The 20,081-nt window shown below is 36.7% G+C and overlaps 1 pseudogene across 1 annotated transcript in view; it reads right to left on the bottom strand.

Moving 5' to 3' along the window:
- LOC146002280 (cuticle protein 19 pseudogene) overlaps positions 1-16,052 on the bottom strand; it is a 39,807-nt pseudogene extending 23,755 nt beyond the window's left edge. Inside the window, exons 1-2 of the transcript XR_014443690.1 lie at positions 15,972-16,052; positions 14,491-14,562 (exon numbers count right to left, since the gene is read on the bottom strand). The product of XR_014443690.1 is annotated as a cuticle protein 19 pseudogene (transcript). The remainder of the gene's footprint in view (positions 1-14,490; positions 14,563-15,971) is intronic.
- Between the last annotated feature and the right edge of the window lie 4,029 nt (positions 16,053-20,081).

Genomic DNA, 20,081 nt, shown 5'->3' with positions numbered 1-20,081 from the left:
CAAATTTCAGTATTTACCTGTTTTCTGGCCTTATTTTTAAGTATTAACAGTACCCCCAAAATGTGTTTACTGGGCATGGAAGCTCACTATTAGGACAACTAATTGACATGGCACTTTCCTTGGATATTGATGCTGTTTGCAGATATAACATGTTAAATACTCAAAAGTTGCAAAATTCATAAATGTAAAATAGCCATATCTCAAACAAGCATCTGGGCAGGAAAAAACAAAGTATACCATCTTATAGTTGAATACATGTACTAACATAAGGAAATGAAAGAGCAATAAGGCTTCATGCCATTTTCGAGAAAATAAAGTATCAAAGGTTAAGAAAAGTAAATGTCAATGATCACATTTCCTCCCCTATCAGAAAGTGAAACAACCTTTCTGTTTTCCATTTCATAGTTCCAAATAGCACAGTCCATTTCCTGGCAAGGTGTGCTATTTTTTTGTTTTTCCTTATTTTGTTGAAGGTGTAGTGGTAACGTCGCCTCATTGTAATCAGAGGATGTGGGTTCGTTACAAGGTTGAGGCACAAGTGATTCGGATCATATATTAAACTGTAGATCCTCAGTCCCTTTTAGCCTTCCATGCATAAAGTGAGCTTGAAAACAAACTCTATATTTTTTGATGTGATTCATGCGAAATAAAAATGTTGTATGTAATAGATTCTCTTTTTTTTGTACCAAAGAAAACATAACTTTCTTGTAAAACTGTACTTGTATCACAATACTCTGTGCGTGAGATTCTAAAAATAAACCAGTTTCAACTCAGGGAGGCATAGAACGACCTTGCCATCTCCAGATCATACGATGAATAATGTCAATATTTAAAATCTTTACCTGAAAGTTAAGTGATGGGTATACTGTTCAATTTAGTACAAGACTTTGAATGGCTAGTATACAGTATTGTGAGATGCAGGCCCGTACTCAGAATTGTTTTGAGGGAGGGGCAAGATCCGAAAATTTGTTTATTATACGATGGCATTTAGACTGTAATACCGAGAAAATACATATATTTCATTCGAGTTCCTAATACATCTTCTTTTGGATATATATATATATATATATATATATATATATATATATATATATATATATATATATATATATATTATGGAACGATTTATGGGAGACTCTGTAATAAAGATAAAATCTATCGCCAGACATCAGTACTCTGTCAAGCAACAACTTACAACATGTTACAACACAAGGTTTCGAAACCCCCAGACGGAAAAAGAAAACTCATGTTACCTTGATCACATACATACCACAAACGCTATGCCTCTACACTTACCCACTAACCTCTATCCACCCTCTTTTTCCGGGCAAGATCCCTCACGAGTTGAAGAGTTCTTCTCAAAATTTGACAGTGTTGCCACTGCCCTCACGTGGACAAATAACCAAAGCAAGGAAATGCTTCCCCTTTTTCTCTCAGACGTGGCCCTAATGTACTTCAATGACAACAAAATTCGGCCCACTCCCACTCAAAAGGGAGCCCATAAATTGTCACGTCATTAGCTAAGTATTTCACCGAATGGTATCACATTTGGACAGATTGCAGTTCAGTACATGCGAAAGTTGACGTAGCAACACTCTACGTCGTAAAGTCTGGAGAGGTGGGTCAACAGGCAGGTTCAGCGAGTCGCCGTGATTCAGTGAAGCGTAAGCAGAGTAAGTAGCTTGATGTGACTTTGTCATAATTGGGCCTATTTTTTTTTAATCTACTGTGACAAGTGAAGTTTATATTGACCTTTTCCGAGAGTTTGTGAACCATTTAGACGATCAGGAACTAACACTCGGATGGTACCAACAAGACGGTGCAACGTCACACACCTCGGGAGTGAGCATGGCTGAGGTGGAATCGTTTTTCCCTAACAGAGTCATTTCCAAAGGATTGTGGCCCCCAAGGTCACCGGATTTGACCCCACCTGACTTTTTCCTATGGGGTAACATTAAAGGAAAGATCTTCAAGAACAAACCACGCACCCTCGATAAGCTATGGGAAAACATCCGCCGTAAAATCCATGCAGTGACACCCGAGGTTCTGACAACCACATTCACAAACTTGCAACGTCGTGTTCAACTGTGTTTACAAGTTGGTGGGAGTCATTTCCAACACCTTTTATGATGCAATTTCTTTTCCCACAAATATAGGTAGGTCATGTTCGAATATCGTTTCCTTTACTCTTCATTTCCATTTTTTACAAAACACATTCAGTGTTCCCTTTCGAGTGGGACACCCGTTATAATGCAGATCAAAGATGAGATGGTAACGTTATTTCGAGGCTCCTGCAGCACTGCCCAACCCACCCAAATTCTTATGAAAACCAGACAGTCCCTGGGATAGTCAGTTTTCGACTACATTGTCAGGGAAAAAAGCATCATTTTTAAGATTCTTTCCTCAAGCCACCAATGAACACATAATGTCATTTCTCATCTCTGGTCTGCCCAGTAAGCATATTCAGGCGATCGGACATCAACAGTTTGATTACACTAGTGAGCTCATATCATTCCTACAAAATAGCGAACGCCAAGAATCCGTATTCAAGCTAGGAGAAACGACGAGCAGAGCGAGGCTCTGAATCTGGTTAACCAAGCGACGCTAGTACAAAATTTACATCTGCAAGCACCAGTTCAGCCGCAATTAGCATTCCTTCCTTCCAGTATGAATTCAATAACCCCTAACCATTAAGCCACGTTCGCACAATCTCAAGAATTCACAGCTACCCTCTTTCTCTCCGCAATCATTAAATTATGCAGGCTACGTCACACCACAAAGCATTCCAGTAAGCCACCACGCCCCCGTTTCCAAATGCATGAACAACGTAGCATCAGCTCCAAGCTCGGTACTCACTGCATCAGCGCCAATTGCAACTACTTTCAAATACACTCAACAAGTGGCAGCACCTCCTAGGTAAACTCAAAATTCGCACGATGGCATATCACAACAATTTGGTGCGATGCAGATTTCCTTCAACCATTGTCGCGTCGAATTGCCTAGGTATTTGAAATGTTTCAACTGTAGAGGACCCTTCCCCAGCAAAAAGTATCAGAGCAGGGGAACAATTTTTATCAGCCTCAAATAAATGCTTACATTAACTGGAATAGATATTTCAGAGGAGCATCTAGATCAACCCAACAAAGTTCGGTAGCACTTGGAGGTAACTGAAACCCACATCCCCGTCCATTGTATCCGAACCCATGTTATCATTGCAGTCTGGGAAACTACATTTCAGATTCTGCTTATTATAAATCAGAGGGTACTTTAAACTAAATAGGGGTACGAGTCAAGCACCAACCCGATCTCGTACCGTTCACCATACAGAAAGATTGATAGAGAAAGACAGTTTACCTTATTTAAAGGGCATCCTTAACAACAAATCAATCAACTCATGATCGATACAGGTTCGCAGATATCCATCAGTAGCAAGAGTATTATACCGTTAGGTGCAAGAATAATTAATGCAAAAACTGCAATAAAAGGTGTAACTAGATATCAGGTTAACTTATCTGAAATAGCGGTTATACAACTGAAGACTAAAATTTGTAAACGCTGTAAGTGCCACAATAATTCAAACACCGTTTCCCACGTTAAACTGTGAAATGCGCCATGCTTTATAATGTGGTAAACGTGAAATGTGGCTGGAAGCCCTCTAAGTAGTTCAATGGGCGTGTAAAGAGGCACTAATGTGAACGTTCTTACGGGCTGATGTGCTGAACGATGCGTTTTCTCAATACTTTCGCTTTTGGCACTTACAACGTTTATCTCAAATGCAAATAGGTAAATTTAAGTACTCTCACGCATTTAGAATCATTGAATCAAACAGCATGCCTTGCATTTTAGGAAATTACTTTTTAAGAGCTCAGAAATGCAACATTTCATTAAAAGAAAAAAAAACAATATTTCCATCACAAATCTGGGACACATTCCACTTTGGAATATCAAAATGAAGCACTCATCACATATGGTGTCTAATGAAGTCATTAATGAATTCAAATCAGATGTACAATAGTCATTATTACAGAAAATATTACGTGATGTCCTCGCACAAGGAACTTACATGCCAGTTTCGTTCCAACGAAACATTGAAAACAAGCCCATATTATTGATTCCCTCTGTTGAAATATTGCTCACTCGTGGTATTTGTGTACCACACTGTACATTAAACCCCCAGTCAGGAATTTTACTTGTGATGTGCCTGTTACTTTAAAAGGGGAAACAGAGATAGGCGAAATAGCATCATGTAACATAGTAACAGATGTCACGGACGTCATGCATTTTGACACTTTTCAGGCTAATCGTGACTTTTCATTTACGTGCACAAAAAGCGCAAATCCTTCACCAAGTCAGTTTAAGTTTTACCCCAAACTGATATATGTCAACCCAGATCTGCCACAGGAAGACAGGCAAAAGTTATTAGACTTAGTGTACAATTATGCAGATATTATGTCATGGGAAGGTGAGCCACCTAATGTCACGACGAACTTCTACGAATACGACATTGAGTTTAAGCACGACAAGCCAATTATAATCAAACAGTATAGAATTCCTTTTAATATGCAAGAAGCAATGAAAGAGGAGATCGCGAAACTTGTCAATGACGGTGTTCTAAGTGCGTCACAGGGTTCGAACTACAGACACCCCGTAGTTTTAGTGAAAAAGCGCAATAATTCTTACTTTTTTGTCTGAGAACTCCGTGCTTTTAATGTTGCATTAAAACCCCTGGGCCTAACTCAGCCTACAACAGCGCAAATTTTAGCTAATATTGGCGGGAAAAAGTGGTGCAGTATTTTGGATCTTCGGACCGGTTTTTTTTTCAAATTTCGCTTTCGCAGCGTTCTAAAGAGTTAACAGCATTCTCTGTCGAAGGTATTGGTTCATTTCATTATAACTGGTTAATTATGAGAATGAAGACTTCATCTGCTGTAATGAATTTTCTGATGCACAAGATACTATTTCCAGATTCAGAGGTATCATGTTACACGGACGATATAATTTGCAGTGGCGACACAATAACAGAAATGCTACACGTGCTAGAAAAAGTATTTCGCAAGCTACGAGAAGCTAATCTCCAGTTAGGAACTAAGAAGTGTAAATATTGTATAACGAGGTCCCAATCTTAGGGTACATTATCTCTCAAAAAAGCACCCGAATATCGGATCACATTATATAGACAAATGCAGACTTCCCCCAGTCGAAATCGAAAAAGAATCTAAATAGCTTCCTCGGGCTTATTAACTTCATCCGGAAGTTCTTATCTGGTTTCCATGTTCCCGCGGAATGTTTATTTCGCTTACTAATAAAGAATGTAAAGTTCCAATGGACCGATGTTTTTCATACTTAGGGTTGGCTGAGGGGTCGCCTTCTAATATTTTAAATATGTTGCCAAAGGTCTTGTTTTTGTGCAGAAGTCATGTCAAATAAATCCAATGGTGTCAAGTCAGGGTAGCAAGCCTGTCACAGAACACGCCCTCCTCGTCCAATCCCACGATGTGGAAACATATTCTGAACACAATCCTTACTGCGATTTGCACTATGAGCTTGGCACCCATCATATTGATACCACATGATTCTCCTAGTCTGCAACGGAATGTCCTCAAACATTTTTGGAAGTTCATGTGATAGGAAGTTGACATACTTGTCGGCATTCAGTGTACCGTCTATGAAAAACGGCCCTATGAGGTGATCACCACACATTCACACTCCATGGACGTTGGTGTTCCACCTGTCGCAGCCAATGTTGATTTGTTACAGACCAATAGTGCATGGGCCTATGGTTGGCGAGACCATGATTTGTAAAGGTTGCCTCGTCAGTAAACAAGATATACCACAAATCAGGTGTGTCAATTCTTAAGGCCCATGTACAAAAATTCACATGGTTCGTGTTTTACCTTTATTTTGTATATGATGCAATAAAACCTGTACCCAGGCTTTTTTTAAAGGGGATGGCGTAGATCTGAAAATGTGGAGTAAAGAGAAGATCAGAAATACTGTGAATTTGATTGAATTGGGTTATTTTGCGTTGCTATGTCTTTGTGTATATGTAATATCAAAACGGAACTTACTTTAAAAATATGCCTCACCCGATACCGGGTCGGGCACCTAAAAGTACCACAGCGAATAGTTCTGAAACGCGAAGGTTTACGGCAGTTCTGACGTCAACGATGTAAATGTGGTCAAGGGGCCCAGTGGACAGAGCATGTCTAGTCTCTAGTCGCCATCTTGAAGTCCGCCATCTTGGATTCAGTTTATGTTCTTGAAATGGGAATTCAAGAATTTACTCAGAAACACGAAACAGAAGTGCTTTTATAACGTCATTCTGAAGAAAGTTAGTATTGACCGAATTAGGATTGTCAGCAATGTAATGGCATCCTTGTTCCAGGTGAACCAGCATGTCACAAACTCGTCAAGATCGCATAGAAATGGTGCTGCTGAGTGGTGGCCTCAGGGTGAGTGTGGGCGTCCGCAATGCCCAGCATCCAGATTTGCCACAAACATAAGAAAATGTGGACCAAATTCAGGGAGACCACCTCGAATAAGAAACGAGAAGTGCCATTGATACGTGGTTTTCGCACAAACGAAAAGAGGAATGCGGGTCACAAAAGTATCATACGTATTCGGGGTGCCGACAATTATCGGAAAATCAAATGTCCCGAACGAAGAGCCATGTTTTGAAATGGAACGGGCCTGCGTTACATGATGCAAGTAGAAATGAGGACGGAGATACGGATTGACATTGTAATAATGTTGAACAAACAAAGTTCAGACTGCCTCACTTGACCGCCAGTACTCCTATGACGGATGCAGGCTCGCTGCCACGGCAGTCCTGCTAACGTACCACATGGCCATTTCCGAAACAGGAACCTTAGAGACCAGTGCTAGGTGATAGACGTCTACAAATAATACCTAGATACCATAGTGCATGGACCTAAGGTTGGCGTGACCATGATTTGTAAAGGTTGCCTCGTCAGTAAACAAGATACACCACAAATCAGGTGTGTCGATACTTAACGCGGTTCGTGTTTTATCTTTATTTTGTAGATGATGCAATAAGGCCTGTACCCAGGCTTTTTTTAAAGGGGATGGCGTAGATCTGAAAATGTGGAGTAAAGAGAAGATCAGAAATACTGTGAATTTGATTGAATTGGGTTATTTTGCGTTGCTTTTCTGACGAGTTTGTCTGCCTCTCCCCGCAACTTATAAAACTACTTGCTTCATATTTACAGAATAGACGACAATATGTCATGCACCAAGGACTAAGGTCCTCCTATTACGTAGCCAGCTCCGGTGTCCCCCAAGGTTCGAACCTAGGCCCCCTGCTGTACTTGATTTTCATTAACGATTTACCAGATGCACTAAAAAACTCCGAAAAATTAATCTTTGCTGACGATGTCAAAATTTTCAAACAAATTAAAAGTGATCACGACTGTACGAAATTACAAGACGAACTTAACGAAGTACTTGATTGGTGCAAGAACAACAAGGTTAGTCTCAATCTCAAGAAATGCAAAGTAGTGTCATTCACACGTAACAAACATCCCATCCAATATTCATATAACATTTCCGACATAGAAATCCTAAGAGAGAATACTGTAACTGATCTTGGAGTCACTTTTGACAAAGTTTTAAATTTCCAGACACACACTGCGCGCATCCTCAGTGAATCGCACAGGAACCTAGGATTTGTGATGAGAATGTGTAGCCAGTTTAAGAAAAAAGAAACCTTTTTGCTACTTTACTATACGTTTGTCAGATCAAAACTTGAATATGCCTCAGTCGTTCGGGACCCGTTATTTATAAAGGAAATCGAAAAAATAGAGAAACTCCAAAATACATTCTTAAGGTATTTAGTATATAAATTAGATGGCATTTATCCAAAATTCACTTCGGGTGACATCTTACGCAACATGCTGAGTGTCCCGTCCTTTGAAAAAAGAAGACAGATGCACCAGTTAACATTCCTTTCGAAACTTGTCAATGGAAAAACAGACTCCTCCGCACTTCTCGCAAAAATAAACTTTTACGTTCCATGCTCAAAATTAAGACCCAGAAATGACCTCTTTAAAATTTCACGCGGTAGAACCAGGATGGCTGAAATGGATCCCATGAGGAGGATGTGCGCGTTGTACAATATAGTCTCCAATAATACCCCTGACATTGATCTATTTAGACCTAAAAGCAAACTTATTATGTGAACCCTGTATATAATAGCATTGTAACCAAATATGTTGTATACTTTATGATATACCACCCTTGTATTATATATTGTTGTTATGTAATGATTATTCTGTTCCGTCTTATACGTAGTTATTTTCTACTTGTCTTTGTTGTTTTCTCTTACCAATTTTTAATTACTTGTTTTGTCAATATGTATGTAAACTGAACTCAGTTAACCTCAAAGCACTGTAACTGGGCATTTGCCTGTAGTGTTTAATAAATAAATAAATAAATAAATAAATAAATAAATAAATAAATAAATGATAACTAAATGATAACTATTAATCGTGTTGAAGAGGATGAGCGATGGTATGATGAAATTGATGAAGGAGCACATTCACAAAGAACACCTGTACTGATTAACCCCCCAACCACACACACGCATCCTAATTTAAACAATCATCCACACAGTCGCTTACAGACAAGGGGTGTCATATGGAGTACTGATTAGTGCTTACTGTTAACATTCAATTCTCAGAAGTATTGGAATAGTTATGTGCTCCTTAAAATAACAATGTTTTCAAATGTCCTTTAATTTTTTACACCAGCACCAGTCACTAAATAGCCATGATAATTCTGTTTAGAAAATAATATATTTATAAATTCCTTTCTCGTGGTAGACAAGGGGAAAATATTATTGGACAACTGCCATCCTACACTCGAGTAATCGCCGCCAATGCTGGCAATCTTGTATCAATGGTTATAAAACTAAAGCTACCCAATATTGCAGATCGCAAACATCTAGAGCCTGCTTCTCTATACAATAAACACATTCATTTTTGCAAGGAAAAAAATTGAAATTTTTACAAATTTGAAAAATCGTCAATTTTATTATCATAGCATTTTATAGCTTCAGATTTAAATATTTCATAGTTCGAGGGGGGCATGGTCCCCATGGCTCCTCCCCTGGGTACGGACCTTGCGAGATGTGAGAATTGAAAATGTGTATGTTTAGAGTCATCGAGTGTTAAGGGCCCCCTCGATGATGTAGTGATAGCGAAGTCGCCTTGTATTCAAGGGGTCCCGGGTTCGATACTCGGTGGAGGCACATAATGGCTTTCATCCCACCTTAAACTGTAGGTTCAGTCCCGATTAGCCTTTCTGTGCATAAAGTGGTCTTAAAACAACAAATCACTCATGGAGTGCTGTGTACTTGTGAACAATTACTACGGAAAATATGATTCTGTACATTCATCATAAAACCCATTATCTATGAAGTTCACACTCTGAGACATCTGTTCGCAAAGTTTTGACTTTAGAGAAAACTATACATTCTGAGTGAGCCTTACATAAAATAAACAGAGGCGTGAAGAATTCTATTGAATTTCAAAACCAAATATATGATTGTGAGAACATCATCGTTATAGCTGGGATAAACAATTAGGAAGGTATTTTTTGGGGGGAGCTTGTTAACAGATCGACAAAAATCTTATCACCTAAGGATCCGCGTTTGAGTCTTGGCCTGGACATGGGTATTTGTTTATAGTTTCATTAATTTCATTAAATCAACACACATTCTCTTCAAAAGTGACATAAATTGTGCATGAAGTAATAAACAGTAGATACAGGACAAGTTAAAAGTGGGGAAGATGATCTAGTATCCAGTATATTCTAAATTTGGTTGTTTCTGAAAACAATACATCGATCTTCGTTTGCATTTTTTAAAACCGTCCTTTCACCTACGGTCTAAGAATGCCTAAAATTTGGATTTCATAATCTGATAAATCAGATATTAAAAATTATATGTTGATATGTTCTCATTTTTATATACACCGTACCTTCGTTTATCCACAGATTTCAGTTTTCTTCGTACAGGTTAATCACCTCCAATCCTCAGAATATTCAGTTTTCCTTTAAAGTCAAAACATTTAATTTCAGAGTGTGCTCTTCATAACTATTAGGTTTTTTGTTGAATGTGTCAAATACCATCCAGTGATGTAATTTTTACAGCTAATGTGTACACATGCACAACACTCCATAAGTCTTAACAGTGCCTTTACCATGTTTAAGTCTAGCGTTACTGCTTACTTAAGTTCTATATACTATCCTAACTGTAATCATATTATAGAAAAAAAAATAATTTGAGTGAACTATTTATGCATAACTTTTCTGTCACGTGACATTCTAAGTTGGAAACTGTTATCATAACCAATTACTCAATCTGTTTTAATAAAAAATATTATTTATACTTTCAATAAATTGAACCTTATAAGTAACTTAGTTCTCAACAACTTATCCAGCATTATTTTCAAAGGATACAGTAGCATACTTGCACCTACTTTAAGTTTCATCCGAAATTTTGGAAGGGAGTTTTGTGGAGCTAATTCAGAAAGCGATTTGTGTTAGTAGAATTTCAAATTACCGCCCAATTTTTATAGTTAACATTTTTAGTAAGATATTTCCATCTCATATTTAAATAAATATAAGCCAATGAGAAGAATATATTCAATTACTACGTATCATCGTGGGAAATAAAGGTATTCGTGAATTCGAATTTCACATTTTTTGGGACCAGGTCCTTTCAAAGCTTGTAGCAATAACAACCAGCTGAATATGAACAATGGACATATTTAGATCCTTTGACGGTGTCAAGCATAAATTATTTGTACGTGTGTGTGTACATACTTGGTGCTATGCTTGGTTCAATAGCAGTTTTAGTAGTAGAACATTATCTGTATTGATAACTCAACTTGATCCCTTACCAAAGGTTGCATACAAAGTTAACATAATTCACTGCGAACTAATAGACTGGGACAATTTTAGAAAATTCTGACTGTAGAAAGCATTTTTGAGGAAAAGCGGGCAAACAACATTTTCTGAATGTATTTGATGTGCTGATTACGAATATTTTGTTTGCCACTCTCGATTTTGGTGTTATATGCTTCAAATCGCTAAAAAACAAAATGGCGGCAATACGAAATGAGTTCCTATTAACTTTTGAAGAAGCAGAAAGAAAATAGTGATCTTGGTGTCAAATATTATGTTTTTGGGTATGCTGAATCCAAATATTATGTTTTCTAATCTGAAATTTTAAGCTATGTGCTCCAAATCGCTAAAAAAACAAAATGGCGACAATACGAAATGAGTTCCTAATAATTTTTGAGGAAGCAGAAAGAAAATAGTGATCTTGGTGTCAAATATTATGTTTTTGGGTATGCTGAATCCAAATATTATGTTTTATAATCTGAAATTTTAAGCTGTTTGTTCCAAATCGCTAAAAAACAAAATGGCGGCTACGTGCATCCATGAAATGTTTCGTATCCATACTTTTGAACTAGGAATAAAACAGTGTAATAGTAGGTTTTTAATACAGAAAAAAGTATAGAACATTGCTAAAGTAAAGATGCAAAATAATAATATTATTCAAAGCATAAGACCATATTGAAATATTAACAGTACCAGTGTATGATAAATCCGCACGTTATCTTTATTCAACCTTATTTTGCCTACAAAAATAGTATAACATTTTTCTAGTCACGGATATTCGTGCACTCCTTAGTGCCCGTATCTGCACATTTGCAAGCTGCAGTACATACAAGCTGGCCTTTCCTGGAGGAACATATAGCGGATATACAACCACCCAAACATCCACAGGTGACAAGGTCGTAGAAGGGTTGTGGAATTGGTGGCAGCGATTGAAGTTTTGGAACGAGCTGTCCATCATCCATTTTCCATCCCAAGATAATAAGTAGGTGGTGGTAACACAGGTTTTGGTATGACCGACTGCCTCCACACCATGGCTTGATAGTGGGCCCGTTGCACATGTAACCGTAGAGCATCGGTAGTCGGGGGCAGTGCTTGTGGTGCTTTTCCTTTGCTGAACAGCTTTACTCTGGCTTCATCACAGCTGCCTGCATCCGGTACACCATACAACTTGCATATGAACTTCTCTGCCTTGTGTGCTGTTTCTTGTTTCAATTCGTCATCACCAAGATTTAGTAGATCATTATTATTAGTGTTAAATATTTTCCATGCTGTCTTCTTACTGATCCCAGCAATGTAGGATACTGTGTTGCATCCTGTTATGGCGTGGAATGGGATGAGAGTTTCGAAGACAGGATCCGTAAATGAAAGCTTCTGCCTGACTTCATGTACTGGAATGTATTTTCTTTTTTTTATATATATTCCTGCTCACAACCACAATTTCGTACATCTAATCTTGTGCATTACATCCTTGGTCATCACATCAGCTAGAATGGCTTTGTTTCCTGTTCTCAGACTTCCGTTTGTGTTGGCAAGGAAGATTGGAATTGGCATTATTTAATGACACAAAATGCGATTTAGATCCACATTACGACCTGCCTCATAGGCAGTTACGAGGCGCTGGAGAATATTCCTGTCAGTTTTCAAAATGGTTTCCTTGCCACTTACTACCAATTTAACTTCATAGAGGGACTCAAAGGTTTGCATTTGACTTATGTAGAGGATCACGTAACTTGACTTGTGTGTGACTTTTACCAGAGGCCATCATCCTTTCCTTCACGAAGGTGTCTAGCTTTACCTGGCCCAGTGTTTCAGCTTTGAGGAGAGTATCTTGAATATCTGAAGTAGCTAAATCCTTTGTTTGTGGCAATGTTCTGGAGGATCTGATAAGAAACATCTTAAGATGATGGCTCACAGGTGCAGGTCTTTTCAAATTTATAAGTGGAACCATGGTTCTATGTTTCTATCATTTTGAAATAAAGTAAAAAAAGAAAAAATAGATTATAGGTTTAGTCATTTTTGTGGTTCTTTTGTTTAAAAAAGAGGAAAAAACTACAACAATTTTCAAAAATGTCAGATTAGAAAACATAATATTTGGATTCAGCATACCCAAAAACATAATGTTAGACACAAAGATCACTATTTTGTTTCTGCTCCTTCAAAAGTTATTTGGAGCTCATTGCGTATGGCCGCCATTTTGTTTTTTGCTATTTGGAGCACATAGCTTAAAATTTCAGATTAGAAATCATAATATTTGGATTCAGGATACCTAAAAACATAATGTTTGACACCAAGATCACTATTTTCTTTCTGCTCCCTCAAAAATTATTAGGACCTCATTTCGTATGGCCGCCATTTTGTTTTTTAGCGATTTGGAGCACATAGCTTAAAATTTCAGATTAGAAAACATAATATTTAGATTCAGCATACCCAAAAACATAATGTTTGACACCAAGATCACTATTTTCTTTCTGCTCCTTCAAAAGTTATTTGGAACTCATTTCGTATTGTCGCCATTTTGTTTTTTAGCGATTTGAAGCACGTAACATCAAAATCGAGAGTGGCAAACAAAATATTCGTAATCAGCACATCAAATACATTCAGAAAATGTTGTTTGTCAGCTTTTCCTCAAAAATGCCTCCTACACTTTTTACAGCCACATTTCTGAGAATTTGCACCAGGCTATAATAACTCTTATGTTTTTCTACATCTGCTTGTACAGGCAATAGAAATGTAATTTTTGTAGGCAGTATAAAATGTACGTGAGGTATGGTAATCTATGTAGAAGGAGAACATAAGTGCCTTTTAGTGTGTGTGTGTTTATTTAAGTGTAATTTCATTGTGTTGTCATTCTTAGAGTACTTGTTTTGTGTGGCACTTAAATGTACTATTTACATCAATAGATAGTAAGTAGCCTAATAGGTTTATTTGCTGCTTGTCAACAATTGAATCCAAAGTAAGTTGAAAAATAGAAGAAAACCATTTGAACATTCGATTTACACGAACAACACAGAGAGTCGATATGTACTTGTAATTATGAATAATATTAAAAACATCAACCGCATAAAAAATCAATATGAAAATATATGTTAATAAACATAAATCAAATATTTTATGATAAATTTGATTTATTTAATAAAATAATTGTCTAAACATATTTTGTGAACATTTATCCAAGGAACCCAATACCAGCGTGACCAGTACCTAGATGAGGCTGTACGTGAAGGTTGTGTCCGTGTTTCTTGACGACTGCGTTGAATCCATTGTGATCGTCAGCCACGTAGTCCACAGTTCTAACACTTCCGTCTGGTTCCACAAGACTGTACTGTCCCTTCACTAGAGGCCCATCACGTACTTCATACTGGCTCTTCTGGTCGCCTGTGTGATGGTCGCTCACGGCGTACTTGAACTCGTATTTTGGATATGCCTGCAAGGAAAATATTTATATATATTGCTGTATCACAAATTTAGAAAACTAAAGTGATGATAGGCAATAATATTTAGGTTGAATATAGAAATTATTTTATGTATTTGAAACAATTCATTAGATAAACTGTCTGTACTTACATAGTAATCCACATGATGAACTGGAGGATTTGCGTACGCAGTTATTGAGAGAGCTACTAATACGACAAATAACTGAAAGAAAACAAACAAAATTAACTTTCAAAGACGTTAATTTTTCATGAAGAAATCTATAAATACGTCAACCAAAAAATAAAAATTGTTGGTTGGAAGTCAAAATCTGTACATGCAGAACTTAAAATTTTAGTAAGTGTTTGTCTCCAAATGCATGATTACTCAGAATGGAAATGATATGCCTTTTTGTGTTTACGGATATCGAATTGAGGATGAATAAATATACATTATACGTAACATCAAACTTGTATGAGGAAAAACTCAATTCAATGAATTCCAGATAGTGAAAATTACATTGCAGAACATGGCCATTTTAATTAGTGTATATTTTTGTCTGCTAGTTTGCGATATTATTTATAGATGTGGTTCAAGTGTTTCATTAAACACTTAATTGTAGTTTTTTACTGGACAATAAGATATTTCCATTTCATTGCATATTCACTGGATTTAGTATTCAAATCTAATATATAATTAACCACAAATTAGTAAATATCTTCAGAGATTCTATGCTGTTTATGTAGTAAATATTTAACTCTAATCTACCTTGACAATGTTCTTTCAAGAAGTTATTGAAGGAGCTTGTATGTAACTATGCATTGCATGTGATCCAAAATAAAAGATGTATGTGAACAAATATAATACTTGATTACTTAAGAAGAAGCCTCACTTCCCTCGAGAACGGAATACCTAAAGAGCTCACCGCTAATTTTCGTGTTATTTGTAGTTATCACTGTGTTATTTGTCTGTACAGTAGCGGGGATATGTTGGGGGGAGGGGGGAAGGGAGTGCCATCATGCAAGGATAGTTTACTTTCTCTTGAGAGACAAGGTTCAACATCAAGATGTCATACTGCGGGGACAAAAGGTGGCAAAACATTAGGGGCGGGGCAACTGCTCCGACTCCTCTAATCGGTCTGTGGTATGATACAGATGTTCTATTTCATAGAATATGTTATGAAGTTTAAATGAACATAGAAGAAATAAATAAAGATAATAAAAAGGATCCCAGAATTGAATTATGGATGTGGTATTGAAGTTTCATTTTGGTTATTAATTTATCTGATACTATTTCATCAATTCATGATTCATCCTCAACTTTTGAATATCGAAGAGAGGTAGAAAGCGACTTAATCACAGATATACAAATACAATAGAGTATATAAAATTTCTTAAATTGTATTTTCATTTGGATACTTTCTATCATATTATCACATAATTATAGGCATGTAAATGTTTAATTCTTTATTGTTATTATTTGAACTGTAGATAGAAATATTTATAAAACAGTACAAATTTTATTAAGCAACAAGAATGTCATAAAGTAAAAAACTTCTTCCATTCATATTTATAGAGAATTATTGCAATTAGTCATATCTTGTTTTCTTGAATCAATAAATCAACCTTACTTACCGAAAGGGAATTCATAGTTGCTTTGATGCTCGTACCTTCACTTCACTTCTGATGGTTCATGACAGATGAGAGCCTCTTTTATATTCGTAGGAAATGAAATCAACGCAACCCGTTCATTTCCTTTACATCAGCTACAGAATCTTCTTCCCTCAAGAAACTTGTGAAATGTGAAATTTCCGGAAGGGATCTGTTAAGTAGGGAAGAATATTGTTGGAAACTATCGACACGTGAAATCTGTATGCCAATTAACTCTTTTAAGCAGTCTAACTAAAAAGGGAACGGCTTTCATGAAGAAGGTAAAAGATAAAAGGACAGTAAAGTTCCCTGTGCGTATAGCACTGTGCCATGAAGGCGCATTTAGAGGATTTGGGAGTAGAGCACAACACATTCTCGATTTCGGCCATTTTAGGAGGTGATGTGATCAGTACCACGCTCCAGCCGCCTTTACTCCCACACCGTTGCCCTCAGGTACCCATTGATTTGAGTGTGGGTGAGTCCCAGTGTCGCTTTATGCGAGCGAAAATTTTCCAACTTGAGATTATCCACCCTCCAAATCGAACCCTAGTCTCCCGTGTGGCATTCAGACGCCCTACCGATTATTTTAATATATTTTTTTTCCTTATGTCAATACACTCTTATCTCGTAGTTAACAACTAAATTTTACATTTGTTTTGTTACAATAGTATTTTTCAAATTAACGTTAAAAGAGAACCTTCAAAATGTTTGCAAATAGAGTTTTCTCTTGTTATTATCCAATGTATAGTTTTCCTGCTATATGTATATTAAGAATTGTTAATGAAAATCCATATCTTGATGTGTGCACACGAACCATATTTAGTGTCCGAAATGGCATTGTACACTACTCATTTTTGTCCCACTCTCATAATAAACTAAAGTCAACAAAAGCTCTGTACATTAATGCCATGAGACTGTGTACGACATATTTTGCCTACGAGTACACACAATTATTTGCAAGTTTCACGAGTTCTGTTACATTCACTTAACCAGTGTTCAATCGTACCTTCTCGATTACAGTGACTACACAAATGGTCATCACACAGCTATATATTACATGATTTTGTTTCAGTAGAAATTATTATATCATGAACAGCACAATACCATACAGATTGAACAGAAGACGGCAAATGATTTACATGTATAGTGTTCCATATATTACTCCAGTCCACATTAGAAAGACACATACATTTAAAAGTGAAGAAAGTTGTTTTTGGATGACCTGCCGCTGTTGGGAGTAAAGCATTAGATACATTTCCACAATAGAGTTTGAAATGCAACTCGTGATTTCAAAGTAAGGTCAGGAACTTTCTTATTCTATAATATTGCTTTGAATTATTGTACCTCGTAGTACACATTTGGAATCATCTTCTTCGATCATTTGATGTAGGGAAGTAGTAAAGGTTAAGCCAAGATGTTTTATGCAGGGGACTTGTCTGAATATTATAAACGAAGAAGAAGTAATATTACTTCCTAGTGTCAGACATTGAATTATGTTATAGTTTATAAGTAATCCTGACACTGATCCACAACTGGCTAATAAATTGTACAGTACCTGTCTTGAGGTAGCTTAACATACGTTGTAATCTCGTTTGCATATGCCAACACGTTTAATTGTACAGAATGTAGTGTCAGACCTTGCAACTTTTCTTCAAGTTCTTTTAGGAAGAGCACGAAGACCATACAAAAAGTGAGCATGTCGTACACTTCATCTCATTGGAAGAGGTTTGGTTAGAACCCATTAACTTTCATACATCAATTTGCATTTACGTATAAACTTTTATAACGTTTATAGAAATGGTACTGCATACTAATATTTTTTTTTATTTCAAAAAAATATTTATGATCAAGGCTATCAAAAGCACTTTCAAATCTAAGGCTTGGAAAGAAAGAAAGAAAGAAAGAACGAAGGAAAGAAAGAAAGAAAAAAGAAAGAAGGAAAGACAGAAAGAATTCTTCTTTTTTCTTTCCTCCATTCTTTCTTTCCCTCTCTTTCCCTCCCTCTCTTTCTCTCTCTCTTTCTCTCTCTCTCTTTCTCTCCCTTCTTTCTTTCTTCCATTCCTTCTTTCCTTTTTCTTTTTCATTCCTTCTTTTTTCCTTCTTTTTTGCTTCTTTTTCCTTCTTTCTTTTTCCTTTTCTTTCTTTCTTTCCTTCTTTCTTTCTTTCTTTCTTTCTCTCCTTCTTTCTTTATTTTTTCTTTCCTTCCTTCTTTCTTTCTTTCCTTATTTCATGTTGTCCTCTGCTGTCTGTACTCTGATGGCCTGTGAGAACCTCTCGTAATGTTTGTAGTAAATGAATAATATTTTTATTTTATTTTCATAACAAAACTGAGTGTATCCTACCAGATGTCAGTATTGGAAGGTAAACGTCTGAGTAGACAACGGTAATATATTGACAAATGTATTTTGTAGTCTGCACAGAGAAGATAGATCAGGCCATAATGTTCTACTCTGGTGGTTATCGGTATCTTTGGTACAAGTACAAAAGCACCGTAATTGTTAGTAGGAGCGAAACAATGTTTTCTAAATTTACCATTTTCGTTAATTTGTTTCCTACAAGTAGCCAGAATTTTTGAGGGAAGGAAGTTCGTAAGCCATTTATATCTGGAGAGGAATTAGTTTACCTTGCATCACCTATGCATGCATTATACCTTTTTAGTAGAGGAAATAAGCGATTTCATCCGGAAATTATTGCAACACGAATGTTTTTTTTTGTGCCAGATTGTGCGGAATCATATAGTGATTACTACATGAAACCATCCAAATTTTGGGAAAATCCACCATATTGAAAAATCGCGGCACAAATTAACCTTAAAAACTAAAAAGAAAATAATATCTGGAAAACGATGCATTGTACACAAATAGTGAAGATAAAAAAAATGAAAGAGCAGAAAATGGGCTAAATTACGATTTTTTGTTTTATATAGCTGTCATAAATCTTAATTGAATTAGAAGACTTTAACTCTTATTGTATTCTATCAAAACATAATTTGAAATTCCTTCCTTGTATAACTACCACACCACAAGAGTAAATCGTGAAAGTTTCATGAGAATTTTTATTTATTTTTGTGCAGTTTCAATTTATTTAATAAGGTGCATATGGCGCATGTGTTTGGGAGGGCTAATGTATGGTTTTGAGGGTGCTCTGACCCCCCCAGATCTTACCTAACTACGCCCATGGTCAGGGGTTGAGGAGAAATGTAGTTTTAATCAGAGTCGTGTTTTTCTCAAAATTTAAATTTACGTGTTCCATTTCTTATGAAATTGGTGAAAACGTAATATACTGTTTTCTGCTGTGTTTCGTTCACTTATGTTTGTTACATGTTGTTTTGTTATTTAAAAATGTATGCACACAGTATCGGCGATTAGGTGTCTAAACTGAGGGACGGGGTTGAAAAGACCGGTTACTTTTGCTTACTTCAATGAGAGAGAATCGTATTTAAAATTGAATTCAGGTCAAATCCACTGGTAGACAAGTTTTTTGCATTAAGAGACCATAGTGCGGTGACAAAATGTGGGTTTGGGGAGAGGAGATGGAACTGCTCCACAGGCCCTCACCCCTAATTGCCGCAACTTTCAATACATTGAACAAATATGATACGGTAAAACATACAATTCTAAACCGGTCACTTTGCCTTAGAGTCCATTGCATAATTTTTCGTAGATACCTGGTGCTAACATGTCAAATTTCTCCCGGGTTCGATACCGTGGATGCACAAGTGGTTCGGATCCCTATTTAAACTGTAGGTCCAGTCCCAATTAGCCTTACGGTGCATAAAGTGGACTTAAAACACCAAAACAATCAATCAATCAATGTTAAATTTCATCATTTTCTCTTCATACGGACGTACACTTGTAGTACAGGTGTTGCCCTTGATGCAGCAAAATGAGAACACATGCGTAACTCATGGAAGGTGTAAACTCCACTTTAATGAAATTTCGAAGACTAACGAGCATCCTAACGTATTGCAGCCACAGAGCAGCAGCATCCTGTTATCTTTCAGAGTTGAACCAAATGTAGATAAAGATTTTTCAGCACCTCGGAGCTTGAACTTACATTAGCGTCTACCTCTGAATTGAGCAGGCCAACGATTAT

The sequence above is a fragment of the Lepisma saccharinum genome, chromosome 18, assembly GCF_977018435.1.
Source record: "Lepisma saccharinum chromosome 18, izLepSacc3.1, whole genome shotgun sequence".
NCBI classification, from domain to species: domain Eukaryota; kingdom Metazoa; phylum Arthropoda; class Insecta; order Zygentoma; family Lepismatidae; genus Lepisma; species Lepisma saccharinum.
Note: the sequence above shows the minus strand (reverse complement) of the source record. Positions and strands in the feature narration are given on the sequence as shown.